This window comes from Equus caballus, chromosome 12 (genome assembly GCF_041296265.1).
Source record: "Equus caballus isolate H_3958 breed thoroughbred chromosome 12, TB-T2T, whole genome shotgun sequence".
Lineage (NCBI taxonomy): Eukaryota > Metazoa > Chordata > Mammalia > Perissodactyla > Equidae > Equus > Equus caballus.
In genome coordinates this window covers 575,019-597,920 of record NC_091695.1, presented here as the reverse complement: position 1 = coordinate 597,920, position 22,902 = coordinate 575,019, and the positions used below count along the sequence as shown (strand labels likewise).

Sequence of the window (22,902 nt, the reverse complement as noted above, 5' to 3'; positions counted from 1 at the left end):
ATCATGTGGTAGTTCTATTTTTAATTTTTTTCAGGAAACTCCATACTGTTTTCCATAGTAGCTGCACCAATTTACATTCTCACCAACAGTACACAAAGGTTCCCTTTTCTCCACATCCTTGCCAACGCTTATTATTTCTTGTCTTTTTGGTAATAGCCATTCTAACAGGTGTGAGGTGATAGCTCATTGTGGTTTTGATTTGCATTTCCCTCATGATTAGTGATGTTGAGCATCTTTCATTACCTGTTGGTTATCTGTATATCTTTGGAGAAATGTCTATTCAGGTTCTCTGCCCACTTTTTGATCAGATTGTTTGGAGTTATTTTGCTATTGAGTTGTATGAGTTCTTTATGTATTTTGGATATTAATCCCTTATCAGATATACAATTTGCAAATATCTTCTCCCATTCCATAGGTTGGGATGGTTTCCTTTGCTGTGCAGAAGTTTTTTAGTTTGATATAGTCCCATTTGTTTATTTTTGCTTTTGTTGCTGATAGAGCCTTATTAAAATGAAGGAAACAAAGGGTTTTAAAAGATTAAAAATCTGAGCACTCTAGTTTTTCACATCAAAATCATTTATTTGAAGCACATCAAACCAAACAATGGCAGAGAGAAAATAATGATGGCTTTGGCTACCTTGGTCACATAATTGGTAAAATAATTTGGTACCATCTGTGTATCAGAAAGGACGTGACATATCCTTTATACCTATCTTTGACCTACAGCCATGTGAAAATTGGTTGATGATGATTGCTATGGTATTATTCAACAACCATCCAAAATATGGGGGTTTTAGCGAAATACATCATCATGTAATTAATTTTCTCCTAAAGTCAAATCCTCAAAAGAAATCCACTATGGAGACCAAATTAAATTAAAAATGCAGTTTTTATAAATGACAAAACAAACAAACCTAACCAGTTCCAGCAGAAGTTTCTCATTTTTGGATCAAATTTTTGTGTAAGTGTATATTGACATGCAAGAAGTTAGGTACAATGTGTCACTGTATGAGTCTCACCTATAAAATAATTTGCCTTGACATGTTGGGAATCTAAGTCTTGTGATGGGTGAAAAGTGTGAGAATAGTTTCTTCTGTCCTGTTACTCCTACTTGCATCAGAGACCATCACTACAGCTCTTTTTAGAAAGGTTCTTTTTTGGTTGCTTCTTCCTCTGGCATCATGGAAATTCCATATGCCCAGTCTTTCATTATGTCTGAGGATATCAGAATTGTTTAAAAGTCTCATATTTAAATAATTAATCCACAAGCCTTTATTGAGGTCCTATTCTTTACTTTGAATCTTCTGTACACTGTTATTCACAAATAAGCAGAATACAGTCTCTGCCTTCCAGAAACTCAGTGTGGATTTAAATGCCTAATTACTAAATTCCCTTAAAAAGTATAAATAAATTCTAGGCTTCACTTTAATAAAGGCCTTCTTTTTTTAAAGATTTTATTTTTCTTCTTTCTCTCCAAAGCCTCTTGGTACATAGTTGTGCATTTTTAGTTGTGGGTCCTTCTAGTTGTGGCATGTAGGATGCCACCTCAGCTTGATGAGCAGTGCCATGTCCGTGCCCAGGATTTGAACTGGAGAAACCCTGGGCCCCCAAAGCAGAGCACGCGAACTTAACCACTCGGCCACGGGCTGGCCTATAATAAAGATCTTTAAACATTAGAATGCAGCTGTGAAAACGATGGCAGGAAGCTTGTTGACAATGTTAGACTTATTAAATATGAATCTGTCAATTGTCCCCAAATTGATCTGTATTTCAAAACAATTACAATGGAAATATAAGCAGGATTTTTTTGAGTATGTTGATGAGCTGATTCTAAAATTTATAAGGAAAAAGAAGAACAAAGTCATAGGTCTTACATTACCTGATTTGAAGACCTATCAAGACAGTCTGGTATTGACAAAAGCACAGATACGTAGATGAACGGAACAAAAGAGAATGTGTAGAAATAGACCCATACAAGTACAGTCAACTGATTTTTGACCACATGTAAAGGTAATCCAGCAGAGAAAGGATAGCCTTTCAGCATCTGGTATTAGAACAATTGGACATCCATATGCTAAAAACTAAATCTCAACCTATACCTCACACCTTATACAAAATTAATTCAACACAGGTCATAAACCTAAGTAAAACTATAAAGCTTTTAGAAAAAAGCAAAGGAGAAAAAATTTTTTTACCTTGGATTAGGCAAAGAGTTCTTAGATGTGATGCCAAAAACATTTAATCCATAAAAAAATTGATAAATTGGACTTCATCAAAATTTAAAGATTTTCATTCTTTTGAAACTTTTGAAAACAGTTGACAATGTCTTATAAAGTTAAGCACTTACTTAACCTATGACCCAGCAGTCCTACTCATAAATATTTTCCCCAAGATAAATAAAAATTGTTTTCACACAAAAACCATATACAAATATTTATGGCAGACTTATTCATAATCTCTAAAGGCTGGAAACAAACCAAATGTCCATCAACTGGTTTTGAGTAAATGAACTGTGGTAGATCTGCATAAAGAAATACTATTCAGCAATTAAAAGGAACAACTATTGATATACGGAATAGTATGGATGATCTCAAATGCATTATGCTTAGTGAAAGAAGTCAGACTCAAAAGACTACTTACTAGTTGATTCCATGTACGCGACATTCTGGAAAAGGGACACTATAGGAATGGAGAACAGATCAGTGGTCGCCAGTTAATTTCCCCAGGCAGTTAGGACAGTTCTAAACTTGCATGATCTTCCTTCTTTGTCTCTTTTGCTGAATACTCCTTATCTCCCAAATTTAGAACACCCCAGGACTCAGTTCTCGGACATTTTCTATCTCAGTCCTTTCCTTGGTGATCAAATTCAGTTCCATGGCTTCAAATACCAGCTATATACTAACTCTCAAATTTATTTCTTCAGCCAATACCTCTATTCTGCTCTCCAGGCTTATTAAACCAATTGCCTATATGACATTTCCACTTGGGAATTTAATAGTATCTCAAACTTAATGGCTCCAAAACCAAGCTTCTGAGCTTGTTCTCCAAGCATGCTCTTCTCTCAGGCTTCACCATCTCAGAAAATGGTTAACTACATCTTTCCGCTTGCTTAGCCCAAAAACAATGCAGTCATCCTTGACCTCTCCCTTTTACATCTCTCTTTACTAGCAATTCTACTAAGTTCTTTCTTCAAAAAAGAACTCCCAAATCTGATCACGTCTCTTCACCCTGCTGCCCCAGCCCTGCTCTGAGCTACAGCCGTCTCACCTGGGCTTTGTGATTGCCTTCTGACTGGCCTCCCTGCTTCTGCCTTTGATCCCCATGTCAGCACTACAAGAAACAGATGCTAAGACAGGAGCAAATGTACAAGAAATTTGTTATGGAAACCCGTGTGGGAGAAAAAGAGAAGGGAATTAGGAGAGGCCAGGAGAGCTGTCAGACTGTGATTCAAGTTTGACCCCAAAAGGAGAGAAGGAAGGTTGAGTGGAACAGACCCAGGCTGCTATGCAATTAAGAAAAGTCCCTGAACCAAAGTCATCTGTCGAAAGAGTCCTGTGATTCCTGGGGAGGGCCTGCTTTGGTATCTCTGTGCTCAGTCAGGGACTGAGAGCAGCCAGTGTGAAGCAGGGCCTCAAAATGCCACAGCTGGGACCCTCAACCAATTCTACTTTCTGCCGTAAGCCACTCAGAGAGCTTTCTAGTCGCTACCATATCCCCTTCCATCTACTTTCTAGACAGTTTTCAGAGTGATCCCGCTAAAATGTAACCAGAGCTTGTTACCTTATTGCTCAAAGCCCTGCAGTCATCCCATTTGATTCAGAATTAAACCAAACTCCAACTATGGGCTGTCCCACTGCAATAAAGAGGCGCGATCAATAGGTTCTCAACCCCTGGAGTGAAACATTAGTGGCAGATGTGGGGTAGTCTGCCCTGGTAGTCTGCTCTGACCAGATTTATTATCAGTTGGAAGGTCAGAAGATGTTGACTTCTTAGAAAAAGAACAATTTGACTTCTCTGGAATCTTGTTACATGTTAGACCACTTTCTCAGAGTGTTGGTCATAGGACACAGAGCAGATTGTGTTAACACATAACACATTTACTTTTCGTGTGAGAGAATGAGGATAGTATGCATGTCCTGAAGAAGTATCCAAAGATTCATCTCCAGCCAGGGCCTCTTAAGGTTGTAAGCAGACTGAAATTTTCCTCCTAGTAGACAGATTTGACTGTTTGCTATTCATCACTCCTAGAGGCTGTAGATAACTCTTTCTGGAATTAATATTCAAAGAAAGTAAAAGGAACAAGGGCTACTTGGAGAAATGGTTGATTCCAAGGCTGGGGCAGGGGAAGACAGGGTGAGTTCAGAACATCTTATTGTATCAGAAAGTAAGGCAGTGTGAAAAATTCATGGGGACACAGGAGCCAGCTTGAAGGGGTCTCACTGGTCAAATATTGGGCAATTTGAGCATCAAAATAAATAATAACGGGAATGGATTATAACTCATTGGTTAACAAAAAAGAACCTATGAGTCCATGTTATTATAGAGAAATATATCACCATTTTATAGCCCCATTGTAATAATTGATTCATACAAGAATCATCAATAAATACTGAAACTATTAGGTGAAAGACTATTGGGGAAGAAGAGAAGCACACAGTCTCAAGGTATCCCTCTACAGAATACTCCTTAATTACAAAGGGAAAAGTTATCTTCACATTAGAGAAATTCAAGAGGAACGCAGCAGAATGAACAAAGTTAACACCAAGAATGAAGCAAGATGTCAAGATCCCCTCAGGTTTGATGATCACTAGAAGCACTCACAAAACTCAAAAAAGCTGTTGTTCTTGCAGTTACAGTTTGTTATAGCAAAAGGAATGGATTAGGAGCCACCCCCACGGCCGAGTGGTTAAGTTCACGTGCTCTGCTTCTGTGGCCCAGGGTTTCACCAGTTCAGATCCTGTGGCTTAGGCCACGCTGAGGCGATGTCCCACATAGCACAACCAGAAGGACCTGCAACTGGAATATACAACTATGTAGTGCGGGGCTTTGGGGAGAAGAAGAAGAAAAAAGAAAAGAAAAGATTGGCAACAGATGTTAGCTCAGGTGCCAATCTTAAAAAAAAGAAAAAGGATACGGATGGATTAAAATCAGCAGTGTGAGAAGGAGCATAGGGCAAAGCCGAGGAGAAACCAGGAGTGAGCTTCCCAGCGTCCTCCTAGTAGAGTCACATGGACAGCGCTTAATTCTCCCAGTAACTGCCTGGGACAATACGTGTGAAGTGTTGCCAACTGAGGCAGCTGACCCAAGCCTTGGTGTCCAGGGTTTTACTGGGGGTCTGTCACATTGGGTTACATGCCTATATAACTGACCCTAGATACCCAGTCTCCAGACCTCCAGAGGTCACACTGGTACGGCATAGCCCAGGGCCTCAGGGTTGTAAAAACAAGTATTGACCATAAAGTGAATTGGTAGCGTAAATTACCTGGTCAAACTGATGATGCAAGGCCCAAGGTTTGCAAAACACCTCTACTGGCAGGATATTCCAAGGGCTCAGATGTTCTCTCAAGAGCAGGTCAGACGGTCCAGTCTTTTCTTTGGAATGTGCAGAGTTTGAGCAGCCAAGCCTGCAGAGTATATATATATACCCTTTATAGCGTATCCCTGAGAGAAAAGGACACAAATGAACACTGTAGTATCCTGCCAAGTGTTTAACCTAGATGTGCTCACGAGAAAACCATCAGAGACGTCCAAATTGATTGACATTTGGCAAAATAATTGTCCTGATTCAAAAAATGTCAATGTGGGGCCAGCCCCATGGCCGAGTGGTTAAGTTTGTGTGCTCCACTTCAGCGGCCCAGAGTTTTGCCGGTTTGGATCCTGGGTGCGGACATCGCACTACTCATCAGGCCATGCTGAGCCGGCGTCCCACATGCCACAACTAGAAGGACTCACAGCTGAAATATACAACTACATACTGGGGGCATTTGGGGATAAAAAGCAGAAAAAAAAGAAGATTGGCAACAGTTGTTAGCTCAGGTGCCAATCTTTATTAAAAATAAAATGTCAGTGTTATGAAAGACCAAAAAAAAAAAGAGTGAGAACTGTTGTAGATTAAAGGAATCCAAAGAGACATCACAACTAGACACGATGTGTGATCTTCGTCGGATGTCCTTTATCAAAACCAAACAGAATACAACAGGTAAAAAAGACGTTGTTGGGGCAATTGGGGATATTTGAATATGGACTATATAGTAGATAGTAATATAGCATCCATGTTAAATTTCCTGAATATGACAAAGACTCCTTCCTTTGAACTTGAGTCAGGCTCCTCTGAGCCTCTGACTTTGCCCCTGACCTTGGCCTCTGTCTCTGGCCCGTTTAGTACAGTTTTAGCAAGAATCCTGCTAGGTCAGCTTATGGAGAATCTCCCACCCATGGGATCTGGCCACTCTTGATATCTGATCAAATTCCTCATCCCTCACCCTCCATATCTTATCACCCTGGCCTGCCTTCAGCAAGAATCCTGGTAAGTTGGTGTAGCCAGAATCTCCTTATCCCTGGTGCTTCCTCTGAGTGATTTTCCATCCCGTGACCCCCACCCTGCTCCTTGGCTGTAAAGCCCACATGTCTTTGTTGGAGTTGGAGTTGAGCTCAGTCTCTCTCCTCTGCTGCAAAATCCGATTGTAGTAGTTTTCCTGAATAAAGTCTGCCTTAGTGTCTTTGACACGTGTCATGAATATTTTTTTCTTTAACAAGTGTAATAATTACGTTAAGACTGTGCAGGAGAATATCCTTGTTATGGGAAGATACAGGCTGAAATATTTAGGAGTAAAGTGTCATGATGTCTGCCACTAACCTGTAAATAATTGAGCAAAATAATTATATATGTATATGTGTGCATCTATACATGTATATATGTGTATACATAGGGAAGAGAGGGAGAGAAAAAGCATATGTGGCAAATGTTAACAATTAAATGAATCTAGATGAGTATTCAATTTACAGTTCTTACAAGTGTTTTGGTTTTTAAGTATAACAAAATAAAAAGTTGGAAAAATAATTCTATAAACCTTTGGTGGGGGGAGAAAAAAGTGTTAAAGAATTTTGCGAGAAAGGCAGCTATAGGTCAGCTATTGATCTTTATTTACTTATTTATATTATGGTAAAAAACACATCATTAAATTTACCATCTTAACCATTTTTTTCTTCAGGACGATTACCCTGAGCTGACATTCACCACCAATCCAATCCTCTTTTTTTTGCTGAGGAAGATTGGCCCTGAGCTAACATCTGCCATCTTCCTCTATTTTATATGTGGGACGCCTGTCACAGCATGGCTTGATGAGCGGTGTGTAGGTCCACACCCGGGATCCGAACCAGTGAACCCCAGGCTGCCAAAGCAGAACATGCAAACTTAAACCACTGCGCCACAGGGCTGGGCCCCTGTCTTAACCATTTTTAAGTGTGCAATTCAGTAGCGTTAAGTATTATTCACAGTGTTGTGCAACATATCTCTTCACAACATATCTCTTCTAAAACTTTTTCATCTTGCAAAATGAGGTAACTTGAGTACCTCATTTACTTGGAATCATACAGTATTCATGCTTTTGTGACTGGCTTATTTCACTTAGCATAATGTCCTTGAAGTTCATCCGTGTTGTAGCACGTAACAGGATTTCCTTCTTTGAAGCTACATAATATTCCATTGTATGCATATACCACATTTTCTTTATCCATTCATTCATAGCTGGACCTTTGGGTTGCTTTTACCTCTTGGACACTGTGAATAACGCTGCAACAAAAATGGATGTGCAAATATCTTTTTGAGATACTGCTTTGAATTCTTTTGGATATTTGCCCAGAAGTGGAATTGCTGAATTATAGGTAATTCATATTCATAAATCTATTTTTAATTTTTTGAGAAACCTCCATAGTGTTTTCCATAATGGCTCCCGCATTTTACATTCCCATCAATAGTAAATAAGGGTTCCAATTTCTCCATATCCTTGCCAATACTGGCAAGGATATTTTTTATTTTTTGTTTTATTTATATATGTTTATTTTATATATGTATTATATATTTATTTGTATATGTTTTATTTTTTGGTTTTTTGATAGTGGCCATCCCAATAGGTGCGAGGTGATATCTCATTGTGGTTTTGAAGTACACGTCTCTTGTGATTGGTAGTGTTAAGTATCTTTTCATATGCTTGTTGGCCATTTGTATATCTTCTCTGGAGAAATGTCTGTTCAAGTCCTTTGCCCGTTTTTTTAATTGGCTTATCTGGTTTTATTATTGTTAAGTTGTAAGGGTTCTTTATATATTCTGGATATTAACCTCTTATCAGATATATGATTTGCAAATATTTTCTCCCTTTCTATAAGCTGATTTTTCACTCTGTTGATTGTTCCCTTTGATACACGAAGTTATAAAGTTTGATGTAGTCCCATTTGTCTATTTTTGCTTTTGTTACCCATGCTTTTGGCGTCATATCCAAGAAATCATTGCCAAACCTAGTGTCCTGAAGATTTTCCTCTATGGTTTCTTCTAGGGGTTTTATAGTTTTAGATCTTACATTTAGGTCTTTAATCCATTTTGAATTTATTTTATTTATTTTTTTTTTTTTGAGGAAGATTAGCCCTACGCTAACATCCGCCACCAATCCTCCTCTTTTTGCTGAAGAAGATTATCCCTGAGCTAACATCTGTGCCCATCTTCCTCTATTTTATGTGTGGGACGCCTGCCACACCATGGTTTGATAAGCAGTGTGTGGGTCCCTGCCTGGGATCCAAACCAGCAAACCCCAGGCTGCTGAAGTAGAGCACATGAACTTGCTACAACACCAGGCCAGCCCCATTGAGTTAACTTTTGTATATGGTATAAGGTAAGGGTCCAAACTGATTATTTTGCATGTGGATATCAAGATAGCTATTGGTTTTTAAACTTCTTTTTGCTGCGTGTCTAGCAAAGATCTTATTATAATATTGTAATATGTTGAGTACTAAGGGCATGATAATGGTCGTTTCTTCTTTGATTTTCAATTTAACTTGATAGGAAAACTTATTTCAGTTCAATTATATAAAAGGTATGTCTGAATTTTCTCTATAAATATATTTAAATACATAAGCAACAAGTACATTCTTATACCCCTTATAGATGTGCAAAAGGAAAAAAACCTGAGCAACTCTAATGGTACTCGGTAAGCACTAATATAGAAAATTCAGTTGAGTAGAAAAAGCAATAACAATAGGAAGAAAATAATTATTAATTAATTTGCTTTCCAAAACTTATACTATAGTAAGAGGGATCTTGCTGAGACAAGCAACATTGAAAACAAACTCATACGCCACACATTGTGCTAGGTATTTCTCTGAAAACAAATAGAGGATTGTCTTAGGTACTATGATAGTGAAAGACAGGACAAGAGGCATCTGGATCACTGTGATTAGCGCCCTGTTGGGTTAAGAACATCGTGTCCTCCACACGCACGGTCACAGATCCGCCGGGGAGCCGGGGAGGCGGGGTCAGGCCGCACCTGTCGGAGCCTCAGTAAGCCCAGGCCCCGTTACGGCTTCCAGTTGGAGCTGGCAGTTGTAGGGATTAAATTATTTAAAGGCTCCAGCTGGCTAATGTAGGCAAGCAGTAGCTTAGAAAACACTTAATCTATTTTTTAAAATCTGTTCCTAAGTTTGTTTTGCTTAGGCTGTGAGACTACAGGCACCATCCACCTGCCACATTCTGGAGTCTTTTTGTCCAAGAGGGTAAATTTATCCAAGAAAAAGAGATCTTTAAGGAATATCTATATTTTAATACACTACACTTACTTTGAGCATAACTTATTTGTAATAAGTATTTTACTAAGCAACTAAAAAGGTAGTATTTACATTTATTTTCAAAAGGGAATTACCAAATTATTTATTTATTTCAACAGTTATCCCTTAAAGTTTTATTTTTAATTCTAGTTAGAGGAGTTTTTGGTAACAAAAAATATGTGGACCCTTTCGACAGGAATATTTTTAAAAGGTAGCTCCATGTGTATTCAGTAGTTTGGTAACCCACTATAATACATTTAATTTCTTTTTAGAAAATTAGTATTACTTAACAAACTGTACTGTGCCTTGAGGTGACCTAACAAAGAGTTGGATACAACCTTCTGGATAACTCTGAAGCAGAGGATTTATTAGGCAAATCTACTTATATGTAATAAACCATTACTTAGAAGCCCAGCATGGCTTCGTGAGTGGTGTGCAGGTCCCCACCCAGGACCTGATCCTGTGAACCCCGGGCTGCCAAAGACTAATGACAATCCATCACCACACACGTACCTAATCACCCCTTTCACCCTCCCCCTCCCCCCTTCCCCTCTGTTTACCACCAATCCAATCTTTGTCTCTGTGTGATTGTTGTTGTTTTTATCTTCTACTTAGGAGTGAGATCATATGGTATTTGACTTTCTCCCTCTGACTTATTTCACTTAGCATAATGCCCTTAGGGTCCATCTATGTTGTCACAAATGTCCGGATTTCATCATTTCTTATGGCTAAGTAGTATTCCATTGTATACATATACCACATCTTCTTTATCCATTTGTCAATTGATGGGCACCTAGGTTGCTTCCAAGTCTTGGCTATTGTGGATAAGGCTGTGATGAACATAGGGGTGCGTGTATCTTTGTGCAGTTGTGTTTTCATGCTTTTTGGATTTAAGAAAGCACTCTGGGGGGCCAGTGCGGTGGCACAGTGGTTAAGTTTGCATGGTCCACTTGGGCAGCCTGGGGTTCACTGGTTCGGATCCCGGGTGTGGACCAACACACCGCTGTTGTGTGACAGGTGTCCCACACATATAAAATAAAGGAAGATGGGCACTGATGTTAGCTCAGGGCCAATCTTCTTCAGCAAAAAGAGGAGGATTGGTGGCAGATGTTAGCTCAGGGCTAATCTTCCTCAAAAAAAGAAAGAAAGAAAGAAAGCACTCCGTAAGTCTTGCTCCTGGCAGTGATGTCACAGACTTGTGGTCAATGTGCCGGGGACAGCGTGGGGTAGTGACTATCATCGTGAACCCTGGAGCCAGGCTTCCTGCCTTCAAATCCTTGCTCTGCCACTTTCTAGCTATGTGACTTGGCCAAGTTACTTAGCTTCTCTGGGCCTCAGTTTCTTCATCTGTAAACTGGGTATAAAGACAATACTTACTTCCTAGGTTGTTATCAGGATTAAGTGAGTTATCATTAGTAATGAACTTAGAACAGTGTCCAACACATAATAAGCACAGAACTGTTAAAAAGACAAAAAGTGATTTCAAAATAAATAACTGATCTCCTTTGACTCTCCTAGGTAGTATTAAAATATTATAACTTGAAACAGGTGGAAAATGTTTCTATGTGGCTCAGCCAAGTTCCAGAATGAATTTAATTTAATTGTAATTGCTTTACTTAATATTGAATGCTTTCAGTTTCAGCTTTCAATTTCTAATAACCCTTATCTAGTAGATGGTTAAGTGTGATGTGAATTACTCTGAAGCTTAGCAAGGAGGGTCTTTTTTTTTTAACAAAGTTCCTCTAAAATGGAAATATATTTCACATAAAATAAAGAGATACTTATAAAGTGTGTTTATTTAAGTAGAGTAGAAGCATTCAAGTGTTTTTTTTAATTTTGTTCACATTTTTCTTTACAGATTAAGACATCACTATATTGACAACACCCTAAAACGGAACAGTTAAAATAAGCCACTGTACATCCTTAAAATGGCCTACGATGCAGCTGTTTAAAAGAATGCGGTAAATTTATGTGCACTAATATGGAACAGCCACCCAGCTGTGTTATGATAAAAAAGGAAAGTGTGGAGCAGTGCAAGGAGCATCCATGTATAGGCTTTGGTAACAATCTGTCCAGTGGGTCACACTCGAGAACAGGTCAGTAAAAAACAAGAAGGAAACAAGTCTTTGCCTTCCCTATTCCCTTCAACCTTGGAGGAAATCTTGTGCAAGAGCATAACTTTTTTGGTCACTCAAAGAAAATTAAGTCCTCTCAACACTGTTATTTCCAATAATAGTTTCATTTTTGTAATTAAATTGGCCAGTCCAATGAAATAACTGAAACTCCAAACCCCTGTGTCACCAGAGCTGCTCCTTCTGGCTCAGTTCTGGGTTCAGCATGAGGAAGGGATGGGCCGACACTTCCCCACGACGCAGCCTTGGTCTCCTGCCTCACCCTCCTCCTCTGAGCTCCCCTGGCTCCTCCACGGTTGACAGAAGAGGGAGAAGTAAGAGGTAGCAAAGGTCATACCTGACTGACGAACAGGTGATTCTAGTTCTGGGGGCCTTCTAGGAGCTGCAGTTCTCGTCCTGGTTCCTGACCTCTTCTATGGTTTTCTCAGAGATGCCCCAGCTAGGGGATCCGACTGCAACTCCTGTGATGTGGTTGATGCTTTTCTCCAGCAGGCCGCTTACACACCTAACCCTCAGCCCTTGGGTGTCTGTGGTCACACACACACACACACACACACTCACACTCTTAGGGTCTCATGGCCCTCTGGACAGCCAAATTGGGTGATGTTGTTTTAAACCAATTTCAATCTAGTTTTTGCCCATGAATCCACTTGGTCCTTGCGTCAGTGCAACTCATTCCCAGGGAAGTGTGACCTCTCCATTCTGCCTCTTTGGTCCTAAAGCCATAGCTTCTCGCCTTAGATTTCCCCAGGTGTGCATCAGACACCCTTCCACCATTTCCCCCAAACTCTGAGAGATGCTTTCAAGCTCAGCCTTAGAAGTGGTCTTATTGAAGGCTTTTTTTTGGTTTAAGGTAAGGGGAAACACCATCCTCCTAACCCCCATGGGCATGAGGAAAACAGACAGGAATAACACAATCCTCTCCAAAGAATATCCCCCTCTGGTGACTTCAACATCACGGCTTTCATACTCTCCAGATTGGCCACGGTTCACAAAGCCTGGTTTTGATTCTTGCCGTTGTAAGTCCTGTTTGGAAGGCAGCCACTCTCTTTGGAATGTGAGTGGATGTGGTATCTACTCTTTTCTCCCAACCTTTGAGGCTACAAAGACAGAAAGGGTCTCATTACAACATCCTACTTAACACATATCGAGAATACCTCTTCAAAGATACCCAAGAAACAGGTTCTTGCCTGCAGGGGATGCGGCGCTAGGAGAGAGGGGTACTGAGAGATACACTTACCTGTGTAGCCCCTTGTACTTCTTTTTAGTAGACTTTATTTTGTAGAGTGGTTTTAGGTTCACAGCAAAATTGAGGGGAAGGTACAGAGATTTCCCATATACCCATTGCCTGCACACGTGCATACCTCCTCCATTATTAACATCCCCACCAGAGTGGTACATTTGTTACAACTGATGAGCCTACATTGACACGTCATCACCCAAAGTCTTCATTTTTATAGTAGAGTTCACTTTTGGTGTGGTACATTTTCTGAGTTTGGACAAATGTATAGTGACACGTATCCACCACTATAGTATCGTACCAGGTATTTTCACTGCCCTAAAAATCCACTGGGCTCTGCCTCTTCATCCCTCCCTCCCCTCAACCCCTGGCAACCACTGGTATTTTTACTGTCTCCATAATTTTGCCTTTCCTAGAATGTTTATATAGTTGGGCTTGCGCAGTATGCGGCCTTTTCAGATTGGCTTCTTTTACTTGGTAATATGCATTTAAGGTTCCTCTATGTCTTTTCATGGCTTGAGAGCTCATACAGTACACTTTTAAGTCAAGTATTCATACCTTAGAAAGGGCATGCATAAATTTATACATGTATAAATCTAAGAATACAAGCCAGGCAGGTAAATGAATAGGAAAATCTCTTCCATGGTTAATATTAACTTTTCCTCTCATTAAATCTTCCAATCGAGGAATTTCCTGACATGAAAATGGGTTTGGTCCCAAAAATGAGAAATGGTAAGTCACTGTGTCTTCAGACCACCAAACCTATTTAAACTGTAATTTTGCTGTCAGCACTTCAGAACCTAACCATCACGTTTTAAAATGTTTCCATTGGGGAGGTTTTGATTCACCTTAGTAAGCCGAGAGACTATCTTCTTGTCTTCCGACTCTCCCAGGTAGTGGGGATTTTTCAGCTCTAAACCAGAGTGGCAACTTGTAGAGGGTGTCAAGCATAAAAGGTCTGGTGGGCTCTATCTTCGCATCTCATCAGATGAGGGTGGGACCATCAGCTTCCATTTTCAATGATGTTGCCATGATGATTTTAGTCCTCCCAGTGTCCCACACATCAAAAAATTGTATATGACCCCATGATGGTCTTGAAACCTTTTTAAAATATTCCAAAGGCTTTTTTGTTTGGTTAGATTTGGTTTTTCTTTTTTAATTTTTTTATTGAGTTCATAATAGTTTACATCATTGTGAAATTTCAGTTGTACATTATTTCTTGTCTGTCACCACACAAGTGCTTTCCTCACCCCCTGTGCCCACCCGCCACCCCCCTTCCCCTGGTAACCACTGAACTGTTTTCTCTGTCCATGTGTTTGTTAATCTTCCTCATATGAGTGAAATCATCTGGTGTTTGTCTTTCTCTGTCTGGCTTATTTCACTTAGCATAATTCCCTCCAGGTCCATCCATGTTGTTGCAAATGGGATGATTTTGTCTGTTTTTCTGGCTGAGTAATATTCCATTGTATATATGTACCACATCTTTATCCAATCATCAGTCTATGGGCACTTGGATTGCTTCCATGTCTTCGCTATTGTGAATAGTGCTGCGATGAACATAGGGGTGCATGTGTTATTTTGGACTGTTGATTTCAAATTGTTTGTGTAGATACCCAGTACTGGGATAGCTGGGTCATATGGTATTTCTATTTTTAGTTTTTTAGGAATCTCCATATTGTTTTCCACAGTGGCTGCACCAGTTTGCATTCCTACCAGCAGTGTATGAGGGTTCCCTTTTCTTCACACCCTCTCCAACATTTGTTATTTTTAGGCTTAGTGATTATAGCCATTTTAACAGGTGTAAGGTGGTATCTTAATGTCATTTCAATTTGCATTTCCCTGATGATTAGTGATGTTGAACATCTTTTCATGTGTTTATTGGCCATCTGTATATCTTCTTTGGAAAAATGTCTGTTCATATCCTCTGCCCATTTTTTGATTGAGCTGTTTTTTTGTTGTTCAGTTGTGTGAATTCCTTATATGTTATGGAGATTAACCTCTCGTCGGATATGTGATTTGCAAATATTTTCTCCCATTTGGTGGATTGTCTTTTGGTTTTGATCCTAGTTTCTTTTGCCTTGCAGAAGCTCTTTAGTGTGATGAAGTCCCACTTGTTTATTTTTTTCTTTTGTTTCCCTTGTCTGAGAAGATATGGTATTCGAAAAGATCCTTTTAAGTTTAATGTCAAAGAGTGTGCTACCTCTATTATCTTCCAGGAGTTTTATGGTTTCAGGACTTATCTTCAAGTCTTTGATCATTTTGAGTTTATTTTTGTGTATGGCGTGAGATAATGGTCTGCTTTCATTCTTTTGCATGTGGCTGTCCAGTTTTCCCAACATGATTTATTGAAGAGACTGTCTTTTCTCCATTGTATGTTCTTGGCACCTTTGTTAAAGATTAGCTGTCCATAGATGTGCAGTTTTATTTCTGGGCTCTCAGTTCTGTTCCATTGATCTGTGCACCTGTTTTTGTACTTGTATTTTTTTATGTTGTGTTTCTTTGTTTTCTCCTTATTTATTTTTTGTGTCTCTGTTATGCTTTTTTTTGTTTAGTGTTACCATGAGGTTTGTAGTCAAAATCTCATAGAAAAGATAGTCCGTTTTCTGATGGCCTCTTGTTTCCTTAGACTGAACTGATTCAGTCCCTTTCCTCTTCCCCTCCTACGTTGTTTTTCTCACATCTTATTCCATCTTTTGTTGTGAGTTTGTGATTAAAATGACAAGATTATCTTTGTTTTTGTTGTTTTCCTTCCCTTTATCTTTAATGCTATTCTTGAGTATTTGCTAGCCTATTCTGATGTATAGCTACAATTTTCAGATTTTTGTCTACCTATTTATCACCTCACTCCAAGCTTTGTAACTGCTTTCTCCCTTTTTTCTTTCAAGTATGAGGGCCTTCTTGAGGATTTCTTGCAGGGGCGGTCTCATGGCTATGAATTCCCTTAGCTCTTGTTTATCTAGGAAAGTTTTTATTACTTCATCATATCTGAAGGATATTTTCACTGGATAGACTATTCTTGGCTGAAAATTTTTGTCCTTCAAAGATTTGAATATGTCATTCTGGTCTCTCCTAGCCTGTAAGGTTTCTGCAGAGAAAGCTGCTGAAAGCCTGATAGATGTTCCTTTGTAGGTTATTTTCCTCTGCTTTGCTGCCCTTAGTATTTTTTCATTGTCATTCACTTTTGCCAGTTTTACTACTATATGCCTTGCAGTAGGTCTTTTTACATTGACATATTTAGGAGATCTGATAGCTTCTTCCACATGGATTTCCATCATCTTCCCTAGGTTTGGGAAGTTCTCTGCTATTATTTCTTTGAACATGCTTTCTGCTCCATTCTCCTTCTCTTCTCACACTGGAATACCTATAAGTTTCGTATTGCATTTCCTAATTGAGTCAGATACTTCTCAGAGACTTTCTTCATTTCTTTTTAGTCTTAGTTTTCTCTTTCCTCTATCTGAAGCATTTCAACATGTCTCTCCTTGATTATGCTGATTCACTCCTCTATGGTGTCCACTTGAGCATTCAGGGGATCCATATTTTGTTTTATCTCTTCCATTGTGTCTTTCATCTCTAATATTTCTGACTGATTCTTCTTTATAGTTTCAATCTCTCTTGTGATGTGGCTCCTGAACTCATTGAATTGTTCTCTACATTCTCTTTTAACTTGAGTTTTTTGATGATAGCTATTTTGAATTCTCTGTCATTTAGAATACATATTTCTGTGTCCTCAGGACTGATTTCTGGGTACTTGTCATTTTCTCTCTGGTCTGGAGATTTAATATAATTTTTGATACTGCTATAGGGTGTGGCTCTGTTTTTGCGCATCGTGGTATTATTTGGTCACAGTTACCGCCTGTTGCCACTGGGTGAGGGTCAAGAGCTGCATATTCTGAGCCGTCTGAGTTCCACTGAGATGCTGGGTGCTGGAGCTGGGCTGGGGGGGTAGAGGGAGGGGTGTTTCTTCTGTGTGCTCTCGGGGTTTTCTCGCTCTGCCCTTGCCATCTGCTCTCTGGGGTGTTGGCCTGATGAGGGTCCCTCCCCACCCCCACATTAGCTTTCACCTCAGTAGGGGCTTTCCCCTAGGCAGCGAGGCTCCTCAGGGGTCTTTGATGTTCCCAACAATGAACATCCCCTCCCCTGTTCCTTCCCTCACAGAGGCCTCCTGAAGCCCCAGACCCCAGTCTTTGGGGAGGGAGTGAGGTTTTCTGTTACCCTGTTCTACCTCCCCCGAGGGGGCTCCAGCCCCTCTGCCCTCCATCATATGGCCATGTGGGTCTCTCAGATGTCTTTGTGTCATGTTTGGATGTCCTGTGTTGGAGTGTGAATGTCTTCTTCATTGTCTGGTGGAGGGGAGAGATTGCTGGGAAACTCACTGCCCCTTGATGCTGATATCACTCCTAACCTCTTGTATTTTTATTTATTTATTTTTTAAGATTTTATTTTTCCTTTTTCTTCCCAAAGCCCCCCGGTACATAGTTGTATATTTTTAGCTGTGAATCCTTCCAGTTGTGGCATGGGACGCCGCCTCAGCATGGCCTGATGAGCAGTGTCATGTCCGCGCCCAGGATTCGAACAGGCGAAACCCTGGGCTCCCGAATTGGAGCGTGCAAACTCAACCACTTGGCCATGGGGCCGGCCCCCTCTTGTGCTTTTAAAATTTCGTACCATGTGTGTTTGTTACCTATTGTGTATATATAATAATCTTTTGTAAGACGCTTCCTCTTGTAAAGTCAGAGCAAAAACACACTAAAGAACAATGTTTGTTTTTCAAAAGCAAAATTATAACTCAAGGCACAAAGTGAAGAATTGGTGCAATGCTATAGATTTCCAAGCCAAGAAAGGCCTTTGTCTTTCATTTTCTATATATCTTAATTATGTGTTTTGCTGGAATAAATTATGTTGTGTCAATTCCCCACTGCTTATTTCTGCCTTCATAGTACTACCAAACTGATAAATTATGGTTGAGTCAGTTTTACTCAAATTCTGTTTAACATCTGATTTTGAGTCATAGAAGTGTAAAATTGGAAGGAAACTTAAACATTATTATTCAACTATTCCTTAATTCATGGACATGGAAGCTGAGGCCCTCATAAGAAGTCATCCCAGTGGAAACATCCTCCAGTCAGCCTTCTGGGTGCAGAAAGCCTGCCTGTATTTGTGTGTGTGGGTGTGTTGTTTTCTTCTTTTTTTATTTTAAAGCAAGTGTTGAAGATAAATGAGAGTATCTACTGCATTACGTAGCCCTGTGACAACCCTTGTTCATCCCTTACAGTAGAACCAAGCACTTCTTTTTCTATCTCAAAACCCATTCTACAAGGCACTGGAGGGAAGATTTTGTACAGAAGATGCATTGGCTGTTACGTCATACGACACACAGTAAAATTTAATAACAAACCCCGTGAACCAGTTCTGTTCTCCCTGCAAGTTCATCTCTGAGTACCAGATGCCTTCTCCGCTTCTAACCCTTTTTACAGGCAGCTCGTCCAGCCTGCGTGGTTACACTCAGCTTTATAGCCCTTGGGATCTCCCCTCTAAACTCCTAGATCTCTCCTTTTTCTCCTGCGGTGCTGCTCAGCTCTCTGCTGGTTTCTTCAGTTTGTGTCTTCACAATGATGAAATCCTTTAGATGAAACCTGTTCATCTAGTAATGCACTTTCATTAGAAAAAAGCGAGTAGTAAACAAAATAAAAAGTCTTCTTTGTCTGAAAACAAAATCTTTTCCTGTCACATTACAAGAAAGCAACAAATCAACACGGAATCCAGGTTTATACAGTTGAGGACATTTGCTGTCACAAACCCCCAGAATATTAGAGGTGCAAAGACCCTGATTCAAGAGATGAAGAAACTGAGATCTAGAATGAGATCCCTGGAAGACTGTTCGTCATCCTCCAAAATCTGCTTTCCTGTCTTCTGCAGTAATAGACTTACAGCTCAGTGTGGCCTCGTGACTAAATTCTTACCAGTGGACCAGGAACAGAGGTGATACGTGCAGCTTCCAACTCACTTGCTTTAAAGGAACTGCTCATTCTTCACTTCCTCTCTTCTCCCTTCTCTTGAGCTGGAAGTCAGTCCCGACAGTGATACAACCCACACCATTCAGACAAAAACAGTGCCCTGGCATCTTGCTACTAGTAGCATCAGCATCAGGACTTGTTAGAAGGAACTTGTTAAAATAGGCCCCACCCCAGAGTACTTAATCAGAGTCTGCAGTTTAACAAACGCCCTGGTGATTCACATTTATATTAGAGTTTGGGGAGCCATCCCCGGTGGCCGAGTGGTTAAGTTCAGCACACTCCACTTCAGTGGCCTGGGAAGGCGGCCTACACCACTCGTCTGTCAGTGGCCATATGCTCCGGTGGTGGCTCACATCAAAAAAGAGGAAGTTTGGCAACAAATGTTAGCTCAGGGTGAATCTGCCTCAGCAAAAAATAAATTAAATAAATTTTAAAATCTCATATTTAAAAAAAATAAAGTTTGAGAAGAGCTACCTAGAAGCTAGGAGAGCCAAGGGATGGAAGGGCTCAGAGCCCTTGACTGTCGGGAGCTGAACTACCCTGACAGCTACCTACTTTTTTTCCCCCAATTTTTTTATTGTAGTAAAATACACATAACATAAAACTTACCATCTTATGGGGCCAGCCTGGTGGCATAGCAGTTAAGTTCACATGTTCCACTTTGGTGGCCCGGGGTTCACCAGTATGGATCCCGGGTAAGTCCTATGCACTCTCATCAAGCCATGCTGTGGCAGGCATCCCACACATAAAGTAGAGGAAGATGGGCATGGATGTTAGCTCAGGGCGAATCTTCCTCAGCAAAAAAACAGTGGAGGATTGGTGGTGGATGTTAGCTTAGGGCTAATCTTCCTCCAAAAAGAAAACACCGTCTTAACCATTTTTAAGCGTACACTGAAGTGGTGTTAAGTACATTCGTATTGTTGTGCAACCATCACTACTATCCATTCACAAAACTCTTCATCGTGCAAAACCAAAACTCTGTACCCTTTATACAACACCTCCCCATCCTCCCCTTCCACCAGCTTCTGGCAAGCACCATTCTGCTTTCTGCTGGACCTATCTACTTTTGGGCTGTTGAGAGAGAGAAAAATGACCCTCTAACTTATATAAATCAGTATGTTTTTTTTAAGTCTTTAAGTCAGGGCGTACTACTCGGACTCCCTCCTTTAGGACTGAAAACACTCACTTCCTCAGCTGTAAGAGCATTGGCAGATGATAGCCTTAGCTGGGCCCTCTCCAGAAATTGCCCTTGGCTGAAGAGAGATTCGTCACCCAAAGTCTTTTTAGGATCAGCCAGTCCACATGCAATGGATGCAGTGGTCGATGCAGTACCGCCTTCTTGCCCCAATTTGATCTACAGATTTAATGGGATCTCTATCAACATCTCAATGGCATTTTTTGCTGAAGTTGAAAAATCACCCTAAAATTCATATAGAATCTTAAAGGATGTCAAATAGCTGAAACAATCTTGAAAAAGAAGAACAAAGTTGGAGGTCTTACACTTCCTGATTTCAAAGCTTATTACAAAGCCACAGTAATCAAAACAGTGTGGTACTGGCATAAAGACAGACATGTAGACCAATGGAATAGAGTAGAGAGCCCAGAAATAAACCCTATCATATATGGTCAAATGATTTTCACCAAGGTTGCCAACACTATTAAATAAGGAAAGGATAATTTTCAACAAATGATGCTTGGAAAACTGGATATTCACATGCAAAAGAATGACGTTGGGTCCTTATTTCACACCGTATAAAAAAATCAGCTCAAAATGGATTGCGGACCTAAATGAAGAGCTAAAACTATTAAACTCTTAAGAGAAAATATAGGGGAAAAACTTCATGACGTTGAGTTTGGCAATGATTTGTTGGCTATAAAACCAAAAGTACAGGGGAAAAAAATAAATAGAGATGAATTGGACTACATCAAAATTAAAAATTTCTATGCATCAAAGGGATATAATCAACAGAGTATTCAGTATATGTGTAGAACTCTTACAACTCAGCCACAACAAAAAAACAAATAACTCAATTAAAAAATGGGCAAAGGACTTGCATAGACATTTCTTCAAAGGTATACAAATAGCCAACAAGCACATGAAAAGATGTGTAACATCGCTAATCGTTAATAAAATGCAAATCTAAGCCACAGTGAGATAGCACCTCACAACTCTTGGGATGGATATAAGAAGAAGAAGAAAGAAAATAACAAGTGGTAGCAAGGATGTGGACAAATTGGAATCATTGTGCATGGCTAGTGGGAATATAAAATGGTGCTGCCGCCATGAAAAACAGGATGGTAATTCCTCAAAAAATTAAAAATAGAGTTACTATCTGATCCAGCAATTCCACTTCTGAGTATGTACACAAAAGAATTGAAAGCAGGATCTTGAAGAGGTATTTGTACCTCCACGTTCACAGCAGCATTATTCATAATAGTCAAAAGGTGGAAGCAACTCAAGTGTCCATTGATGGATGATGGATAAAGAAAATGTGGTGTACACTTGTAGCGAAATACTATTAACCTAAAAAAGAAGGATGAACCTTGAGGACATTACGCTGAGAGAAATACTCCAGTCACAAAAGGATAAATACTGTACGATTCCACTTACAGAGGTACCCAGAGGAGCCAAATTCATAGAGTAGAATGGTGGTTGCCAGGGCCTGAGGGGAGGGGAGAATGAAGAGTTATTGTTTAATGAATATGGAGTTTCGGATTTGCAATATGAAAAAAGTTCTGGAGGTTGGTTGCACAACAATGTGAAGGTACTTAACATTAATGATCTATACACTTAAATGGTTAAGATGGTAAATTTTGTGTGTATATTTTGCCACAATTAAAAATAATTTTTTTGAAAATTTAAAAATAAAAAAGATAATCAATGGTGTACGTAGAGAATTATCCCAATTAAAAATATATATGAAAATATAGATGAACATATATATGAATATAGAGAGCACATAAATGACTATACAGAGAGACATAGAGGAAAACTGAAAAGAAACACACCAAATGTTAGCAGCAATTCCCTCTGGGTCAGTTGAATTAAGAATGATTTTATTTCATTCATTATACTTTTTCTGTATTTTTTACTTTCCCATAATCAGAAAAATATCATTTAAAAATAGAAAGAATATTCTTTCTTCTTTCTTTTTTGAGGAAGATTAGCCCTGAGCTAACATCTGCTGCCAATCCTCCTCTTTTTTGCTGAGGAAGACTGGCACTGAGCTAACATCCGTGCCCATCTTCCTCCACTCTATATGTGGGACGCCTACCACAGCACGACTTGCCAAGTGGTGCCATGTCCGCACCCAGGATCTGAACCGTCGAACCCCAGGTCCCCAAAGTGGAATGTGTGAACCTAACCACTGTGCCACTGGGCTGGCCCCAGAATGAGTAGTTTTAATAAGCACTTGTATGACAAAACTCTCAATAAATAAATTTTTAAAACAGGTGAGACAAGGAGAGATTAGGAAAAAATATTAGGAACATGTATAATAAAAGATCAATATCCACAAAACACAAAGAGCTACTACACAGGGCCGGCCGTGTGGCCAAGTGATTAAGTTCGCACGCTCTGTTTCTGCAGCCCAGGGTTTCGAGGGTTCAGATCCTGGGCGTGGACATGGCATTGCTCATCAGGCCATGCTGAGGCGACGTCCCACATGCCACAACTAGAAGGACCCACAAATAAAAATACACA

General features: G+C 39.9%; 1 long non-coding RNA gene across 2 annotated transcripts in view; it reads left to right on the top strand.

The window, feature by feature from the left end:
• The window catches only part of LOC102147327 (uncharacterized), a 76,396-nt gene that overhangs the window by 19,886 nt on the left and 33,608 nt on the right, over positions 1–22,902 (top strand). For both annotated transcript variants that reach the window (XR_011423801.1, XR_288103.4), the window contains one exon: positions 11,672–11,909. This is a non-coding gene — a long non-coding RNA (uncharacterized lncRNA). The remainder of the gene's footprint in view (positions 1–11,671; positions 11,910–22,902) is intronic.